General features: G+C 39.7%; 1 pseudogene; it reads left to right on the forward strand.

The window, feature by feature from the left end:
- LOC147726881 (claudin-4-like) overlaps positions 1-8,666 on the forward strand; it is a 136,639-nt pseudogene extending 127,973 nt beyond the window's left edge.
- Positions 8,667-9,375: the final 709 nt, after the last annotated feature.

Here is a 9,375-nt window from a genome sequence, read left to right on the forward strand (position 1 = left end):
GTGCTCCCCCATCCAACATAAGGCAAAGTCAAATTTAATACTGGGAAGTTCTAACCCGAGAAACACTGGGGATACCAAATATTAGGCCGTAAAGGCTATTATAAATGCTATCCCCTAAGGGTACGGATGCAAAATCTTGTTGAATGATGCACAAAATGGGAAAACATACTGTAGTCTGCTATCAAACAAAAGGCAATTTCAACTATTCAATGGCTCAAAAGGGAACCCATGAAACAGAGAGGATACGAGTTATCACAACAATGCGTGAGCCATAATATTTGGTATCCCCACAGTAAATGATGTTGGAAAGCACAAGGAAGGGTGCTATTTGGTATAGAAATACTGTACTCCTCCATCCAACAATAGTCAATGTCAAATTGAATCTTGGTAACTTCTAACCCGAGAAACGCTGGGGATACCAAATATTATAGGCCCTATAGGCTATTAAATTTGGTATCCCGTAAGGGTATTGGATGTAAAATCTTGTGCAATGATGTACAAAATGGTAAAAGATACCGTAATCTGCTAACAAATAAAAGGCACATTCAATTGGTCAATGGTTAAATTGTAACCCATGAAATATAGGGGATACAAGATAAAATGGCTATGTGTGAGCCATAATATTCAACATCCCTTTAGTTAATGATATGGGAAAGCAAAATGAAGGGTGCTTTTTGGTATAGAAATACTGTGCTCCCACATCCAACATAAGGCGAAGTCAAATTGAATCCTGGTAACTTCCAACCCGAGAAACACTGGGGATACCAAATATTATAGGCCGTATATGCTATTAAATTTGGTATCCCCTAAGAGTATGGATGCAATATCTTGTGGAATGATGTACAAATGTGAAAATATATTGTAGTCTGCTTTCAAATAAAAGGGTAATTCAATTGGTCAATGGCTAAAGGGTAACCCATGAAACATAGGTGATACAATATATTACAGAAATGGGCGAGCCAGAATATTTGGTATCCCCATAGAAAATGGAAGGGCGCTATTTGGTATAAAAATACTGTGCTCCTCCATCCAACATAAGGCGAGGTCAAATTGAATCCTGATAACTTCTAACCCAAAAAACACTGGAGACACCAAATATTATAGACCGTATAGGCTATTATAGTTGGTATCCCCTAAGGGTACGTATGCAAAATCTTGTGGAAGGATGTACAAAAATGTGAAAAGATACTGTATTCTGCTATCAAACAAAAGGCAATTTCAACTAGTCAATAACTAAAGGGTAACCCATGAAACAGGGTATACGAGATATTACAGCAATGCGTGAGCCATAATATTTGATATCCCCAAGGTAAATGATGTTGGAAGAAAAAGGAAGGGTTCTTTTTGGTATACAAATACTGTGCTCCTCCATCCAACATAATGCGGTGTAAAATTTAATCCTGGTAACTTCTAACCTGAGAAACACCGGGAATACCACATATTATAGGCCATATAGGTTATTATATTTGGTATACCCTAAGGGTACCGGATGCAAAAAGTTTGTGGAATGATGTACAAAATGTGAAAAGATACTGTAGTCTGCTATCAAATAAAAGTCAAATTTAATTGGTCAATGGCAAACGGGTAACTCATGAAACATAGGGTATACGAGATATAATGGCAATGCATGAGCCATAATATTTGGTATCCCCACAGTAAATGATGTTGGAAAGCAAAATTAAGGGTGCTATTTGGTATGGAAACACCTTGTTCCCACATCCAACATAAGGCGAAGTCAAATTGAATACTGGTAACTTTTAACCCAAAAAACACTGGGGATAACTAATATTATAGGCCATATAAGCATTTGTAGTTGGTATTACCTAAGGGTACGGATGTAAAATCTTGTAGACTGATGTACAAAATGTGAAAAGATACTGTAGTCTGCTATCAATCAAAAGGTTTTTTCAACTTTTCAATGGCTCAAGGGTAACCCATGAAACATAGGGGATACAAGATATTAGACCAATTAGTGAGCCATAATATTTGGTATCCCCATAGTGTATGATGTTGGAAAGCAAAAGGAAGGGTGCTATTTGGTATTAAAATAATGTGCTCCTCCATCCAACATTAGGCAATGTCAAATTGAATCCTGGTAACTTCTAACCCGAGAAACGCTGGGGATACCAAATATTATAGGCCGTAAAGGCTATTATAAGTGGTATCCCCTAAGGGTACCGGAAGCAAAATCTTGTGGAATGATGTACAAAATTTGAATAGAGACTGTAGTCAGCTATAAAAAAAAGGGAAATTCAATTGGTCAATGGCTAAAGGGTAACCCATGAGACATGTGGGATACAAGATATTACAGCAATGCGTGAGCCATAATATTTGGTATTCCCATAGTAAATGATGTTGGAAAGTAAAAGGAGGGGTGCTATTTGGTATTGAAATACCTTGCTCCCGCATCCAACATAAGGCGTAGTCAAATGGAATCCTGGTAACTTCTAACCCGAGAAACACTGGGGATACCAAATATTATAGGATGTATAGGCTATTATAAGTGATATCCCCTAAGGGTAACGGAGGCAAAATCTTGTAGAATGATGTACAAAATATGAAAAGATACTGTAGTATGCTATCAAAAAAAGGGCAAAATTAATTGTTCAATGGCTAAAGGCTAACCCACGAAACATAGGGGATACAAGATATTAAGGCAATGTGTGAGCCATAATATTTGATATCCCCTGATGTTATTTGGTATAGAAATTCTGTGCTCTCCCAGCCAACAAAAGGCAATGTCAAACCTGAATCCTGGTAACTTCTAACCCGAGAAACACTGGGTATACCAAATATTATGGGCAGCATAGGCTATTATATGTGGTATCCCCTAAGCGTACTGGATGTAAATTCCTATGGGATGATGTATAAAATCGGAAAAGATACTGTAATCTGCCATCAAATAAAAGGCAACTTCAAGTGGTTAGTTACTAAATGGTAACCCATGGAACGTAGGGGATATGAGATATTACAGCATGGCGTGAGCCCAAATGTTTAGTATCCCCATGGTAAATGTTGTTGTAAAGCCAAAGGAAGGGTGCTTATTGGCAAATGAATACTGTGCCAAGCCATCCAACAATAGACCACGTCAAATTGAATATTTGTAAGTTCTTACAAAAGAAACACAAGGTATACCAAATTTTATAGGCAGTAGAGTCCATCATATATGGTACCAGATATTACAGCAGTGAAGAAGCTGTAATATGTGGTATCCCCATAGTACAATTATATGGAAAATGGAGGGAAGGATGCCATTTGGCAGGAAAATACTTTGTTCATCCAGACAACAGAATGTCATGTGGAATTGAATCATGGTAAGGTCTATCCCGAGGAACATAGGGGATACCAAGTATTCTAGCCTTTATGAGACATTATATTGGGTATCCTTCAAAGGAACTAGATGTGAAAGCTTGCTGCAATGACATAAAAAATGTGAAAAGATATAGCAGTCTGCTAGCAAATAAAATGCAACTTAAGTTGATATGTGGTTAAAAGGTAATGCTTGAAACATTGGGGATTCTCGATATTACAGCACTGCAGAAGCCGTAATATGTGGTATCCCCACAGTAATATATTATGGAAAACACAGGGAAGGGTGCTATTTGGCAGAAAAATACTTTGTCCACAGAATGCCATATCAAATTGAATCCTGGTAAGCTCTAACCCAAGAAATATAAGATACCAAATATTATAGCCCAAACAAGGCGTTATATTTGGTATCCTCGAAGGAACCAGATGTGAAAGCTTGTGGAATCAAATGAAAAATGCAAAGAATTTGTGTAATCTTCTATCATATGAAAGGTAACTTGAATTGTTCAGTGGCTAAAAGCTAACTGTTGAAAAGTAGGGGTTATCAGAAATTACAGCAATGCAGGAGCAGTAATATGTGATATCCACACAGTAAAAGGTGTTAGAAAAAAAAAGTAAAGGGTGCTATTTGGAAGGAATATACTGTGTTCACCTAGCCCAAAGTATACCATGTCAAATTGACTCCTGGTAAGCTCTAACCCGAGAAACATAGAGAACACCAAATATTACAGCCCTTGTAAAACATTATATTTAATATCCCCAGAAGGACCCTGATGTGAAAGCTTGCAGAATGAAATCACAAATATGAAAAGATACTGCAGTCTGCTATCAAATAAAAGGCAATTTGAGTTGAAAAGTAGGGGAAATCAGATTTTACAGAAACGCATGTGCTGTTATATGTGGTATCACTTTCGTAAAAGATGTTGGAAAACTCAAGCAAGGATTCTATCTGGTAGAAAAATAATGTGTTCGTGGAGCCAACATAAGGCCATGTCAAATGGTGTCCTGGCAAGTTCAATCTTCAGAAAAATATGGACTACCAAATAATATAGTCTGTAGAGGCCAATATATTTGGTATACTCCAAAGGAACCAAATGTGGAAGCTGTGAAGTTATATCAAAAATGCAAAACAAGACTGTAGGCGTCTAACAAATAAAAGGCCATTTAAACTGGTCCGTAACTAAAAGAAAACCTTTGAAAAGTGGGGACAAAGATATATTAACGCATGAGCAAATTTGTTTGCTACCCCCATACAAAACAATATTGGAAAACACAAAGATTGGTACACATTGTTAACACCTTGGCTGCTAAGGCAATTTCCAGCCTGTGCTGGAAATTGCTATTTCACCTTATTTATGACAAGCTCAGCTCGTCATCAGCACAGCTCAACTGTGCATCATGACGAGCTGAGCTCGTCATGAGCATCGAAAGGGTTAAAAAATAAAATTGTGTTTACTTAACCAATATGGAAATATCTTGTTACTTACCCATTTCAAATGCTTTCTAAATGTGAAATACAAAATGCTATAGAGCAAAGGGAGAATGTGCTGTCACCAGTAGCACCCAAGAATGGCTGTTAGTCACTAACCAGACTAAGTAGAGGGAGTATCCACTACTTAAAACCAAATAACATATTAAGGCTAAGGATATTTTTTAGCTTTCAGTTTTTTTTTAATTTGCAATGTTTCCCCTTGAATTTGGCATGCCCTTCACTTTGCACCTGAAGCAACCGCCTAGTACACCCATAAACTCTGACAATAACTTTTATGTGTTAAAGAGAAGCTTGCGCTGCAGGTATTTGAATGTCTGGAATCTCTTTGGGTTGTTGACCATTACACTGTTCATTGCCACACAGCACTTTTAGTGTTCCCAAGCCAGTCAGTCTTCTCTTTTAAACTACAAGAGCACTTTGCATGCTGCAATTTTTCTGCCACACTGTCAATCTTAAAAGAGAAACTAAAAGTCCCAGAATGTCGATGTACACTAAAAAGTGAAGATTTACATCTCTCATAATAAAGAGAGATTTGACACTGGGGCTGCACCAAAAACAAATATCATTTGGTTATGTTTACTATTCCGAAACAGTGTTGGCACATGAAAAGGTATTTGTGTAAAATTCCCTATATTCATTTGTAACAATTATGCTTCCTTTTAATAATCATTGTATGAAATGACCATATTTTGTGTGGTGTTCCTCCAGATTGTTCCCATATTTGCTTTGCTGGCTTTACAACTCTGTGCAATTTACCCCTGCTAGTAGAGTGCCTGTGCCCCATCTTAGATATGGTTAATTTGGCTTATTCTTCACTGGAATATTTAACTTGCTTGGCTGTCCCTACTATATGATGTAGAAAATGAACACAGGATCCGGAAATGTAATGGCACTAGAGGACTGCAGTGCCTATAGTGCCATCGACTACAGCGGCAGGGAAAACATGGCTTCAGGCCTACCCTGTGTATTCCTGCCTGCTTCATTGTAAAAATCTACTGTGCATTCATTCAACAAAAAATTTTTGTTAGGTAAAATAATTTCTTTGAAATATCAAAAAGTCACTCCGTATAGCCCACAAGGCAGTGAGCATGGTCTATGAAAGTAGAAAAGTAGAACTAAACAGTTAACAGTAGAAATATACAGTTAACATGCCCTCATAGTGACTAGCACCCAAAAGCTATTTTTACCGTGAGAAGACTCTTGCTATCCCAAAGGGAAACACTGGGAAGCGATTGGAAAAATAAATGTCGGCATCTCCAGTTAGGGTCTAGCTACAAAAATTATGAAACAACTATTTTCTATTAGGTATTAAAATCCCAACTCAATGGTGTGAAGTCGTATTTTTAATGAATATTAGGGAAAGGTATATTTTAGAAAGTGTGGGCCCGATTCACAGAACTAACCTAAGACAAAATCTTAAACTTACTACCATTTTGGTATTCGCAGTAGGCACTTACTCATTTTGGTATTCACAGAAGGAGCTTACTCATTTTGGTATTCATACATAAAACCACAGGGGCACAAGATAGCATAGATTACCCCTGTGGTATTGCAGTTGCTATGTGCTTTCAACGTATGTGTCTGATCGTTGTGTGAGAAGGTTGTGCATTCGATGGTGAGAGGGCATGCTTTGCAGTTTCCGCATTTTTTATGTCCCAAAATTGGCGGTAAGCCCCAAACTGTGGTTTGGGAAGGGGCTGATGTTGAGGGAAGGAGTGATTTTATAAGGTGGTCCCTGATACCCTTTTCTGAAGGCATGTAAGGGTGTTGGGAGTCCACCCACTTCTTCTTGTACTAGGTGCCAATGTCGATTTATGGCTTTCTTGATCTGGTTGCTTTTGGTATTAAACGTAGTGACACAGACTAACCTTTCCTCACTTCTAATTAGGCCGGCCCCAAATGCTACCTCCAGAACTGGTGTAGGGTGACCTCAGAGAAGGAGAGTGTTAATTTCCCTGGTCATACATCTGGGAGGGTAGTGCACAGAGGCTCTGCATAAAGAGAAAAGGATTCCTCCATCTTGGATTTTGAGAGTGAAGGGGCACTGTGGGATTGTTTACAGAAGGGCAAACAGGAACAGCTTCAAAAGCGGGTAGAGTTACCCCTAGGGACTTTTACCCATTCACTTTGGGCACCATTAGGAGCAATACACTAGTATGGAACCTCAAGACACCCTTTTTAAGAGAAGAAGAGGATTGGACTTGCTTCCCCTTGTAACTGGGACAAAAAGTAGACGCCTATTGACCTGTGTAGCAATAGGGCCAAAACAAGCTGCAAGAGGACTTTTCCATGAAGTTCCCAGCTGACCAATAACAACTGGACCGGACTTGCAACCTGCTGATGGCCTCTCTTGGAGTGAGTCTTGACTCCCAACTGCTGTTTCTCAGGTCCTGGAAACCTGAGCTGTGTCTAACTGCACTTGTCATACCACCTCTGAAAAGTTTGGACCTACAAGGTTTTAGATTTCCAGTTCTCAGGAGGACCGGAACACACAAACCTATTCTATCCACCCAAGGCATAGCCACGCTGGTTTGAAGAAAGTGGTTTCTTCCACTTGGAGCTTGGACACAGCAGCAAATCAGTGGGCCCTGATCGATAAGGTACCCGTCCTCATGAAACTCACCGTCAGATACAGGATGTCCCAAGGAAAAACTCTACTATGGCCATTGACTATCAATGGTGTGTAATCCTTTTCAGTGCTATCATCACTTTAATCTCTAAAGTTCATATCTATTGTATCCCTTAATGGATTAGTTATGTTTTGTGTCAATTTGCTTATTAAATTTTACATTATTTTTATAAGTTGGTTTGGTATTTTTATTGCTTGGTGTTTTTTTACTTTATTACTGTTCTGATGGAGCTTAGGTAATTAGTGACTTTGAACGTCCACGCTGTCTCGAGTTCTGATTATTTCTTGAGATGTATAGTTGTCCACCCCAAATATGAATCCAATTTCTTAAAGGACTGCTTTGTGTGCTTCTTGTTTTAGGTGTCAATTTAAAAAGGAAAAATAAATACATAGTTGTATTACTTTTTAGGTTGAGCCTCGGGAACGCACATGTGCTGTCTGGAAGACCTGTTATAATAATAAAGGAGTTTGCTCCTGTCTGCTGCTTACCATTGGTTCAGTCCAGTGCCGCTCTTCTTTGTTGCCTCCTAAGTGGTTCATGCAGCGATACCTTACTTCAGTTATTCACAGAGGAGCACCTCCTAAATACAGTTTCTTTCTGCTTGCATTCTTCATCTGTTGTTGGGGAGAACTATTTCTTTTTACTGTTGCAGCGTGGCACGCCATGCTTTATCACTGTGAAACAAATGTAAAGACCAGCTCGTATCTACAGCCGCCCACCCCTGCATTTCTCTCATTCCCAGCCCACAACCCCCCATTTGTCTCAAAAGTTTGTGGTGAGAAACAAATAGTGGAGGCTCACCTGGATGCTTTGAACCTAAATGCATGAAGTCTGGCCTCCGGGTGACAGTGCCTCTGCTAAGAGTCGTCTCGCTTCTTTCGCTAGTACTTGTTTTATGTTGCTGCCGCTGTATTAGGTTCGCGAGCCCTCAACCATGATAACGCAGTTTGCGATCCCTTAACCAAGATGACACATCCTAAGTTGATTACCTTCAGCATTGATAGTACCTTAAGTAATATGGCGCCCTTAGGGTGACAATGTACGGATGTTGCGCTGGTCAAGAGAATCCAGTTTTTGCCTTCCTTCTGCCTTCGTTGCTGGCTGAGCTACTGGAGGTCCTGGAAGGCAGCAACGAGCCCATGGGGTCCACGCTGCTGCAGCAGCAGGTGAAACTAGGCCTGGTGAAGCTGGAGCAGGCAACGCGCATGCCCTTGGAGCTCCATTTTTGCAGGTAGGGCAGGGGTGGTGGGCTGTCCGGGCAGGTACAGCATCACAAGTTTGGCAGAAGTGCTTTTTAATACAATACATGCTGAACACCTGAAACGGTTATCTGCAGCTTTGAAAGGCATACAAAATGTTTCTGGAGCGTGCTTTGGGTATAGTTATACTTCTGATTTGTGAGGCTACACTATTGTTTTTTCAGAGTGCAGTGCAACCTTATTTCTTCTTCGGAGTGCTTCAGTGAATGTATGTGTCAGGTGTTTGGTGAGAGAATAAGGACTTTCACCTAGCCATCAACTAAAGCAGTACATTAAACTATCTGGGGCTTTACTACAGATGAGTGCGCCAGCGCTAATTGTCGCTGTGCACCAGAGTATGTCTGTGCTTATGTGCATTTGCATCTGTGCGCTAACACAATATGTGCACAGACGCAAACGCTTAACAATACAGAGTTCAAAGTCTTCACCAACATCACAGCGTATTACAGACTGATCCTCTGGGCTTTTTGTAAACACACTATATTGGCATTTATTATCAGTCTGTTCATCCACATACCCTGATACAAAAATATTTTGGCCTTAGTTGTTGGCAATATACCCCCCAACCATCCTGCATTCTTCTGCAGTTTGTAACGGATATGTCCTTGTCTACTCTGATTTTCTGAGGGAATAATGTTGCGTTGGCCTCGTGTTTCCCCACCATACCCAACCAATCAAAAACAGT

Source organism: Lissotriton vulgaris, chromosome 3_1 (assembly GCF_964263255.1).
Source record: "Lissotriton vulgaris chromosome 3_1, aLisVul1.2, whole genome shotgun sequence".
Lineage (NCBI taxonomy): Eukaryota > Metazoa > Chordata > Amphibia > Caudata > Salamandridae > Lissotriton > Lissotriton vulgaris.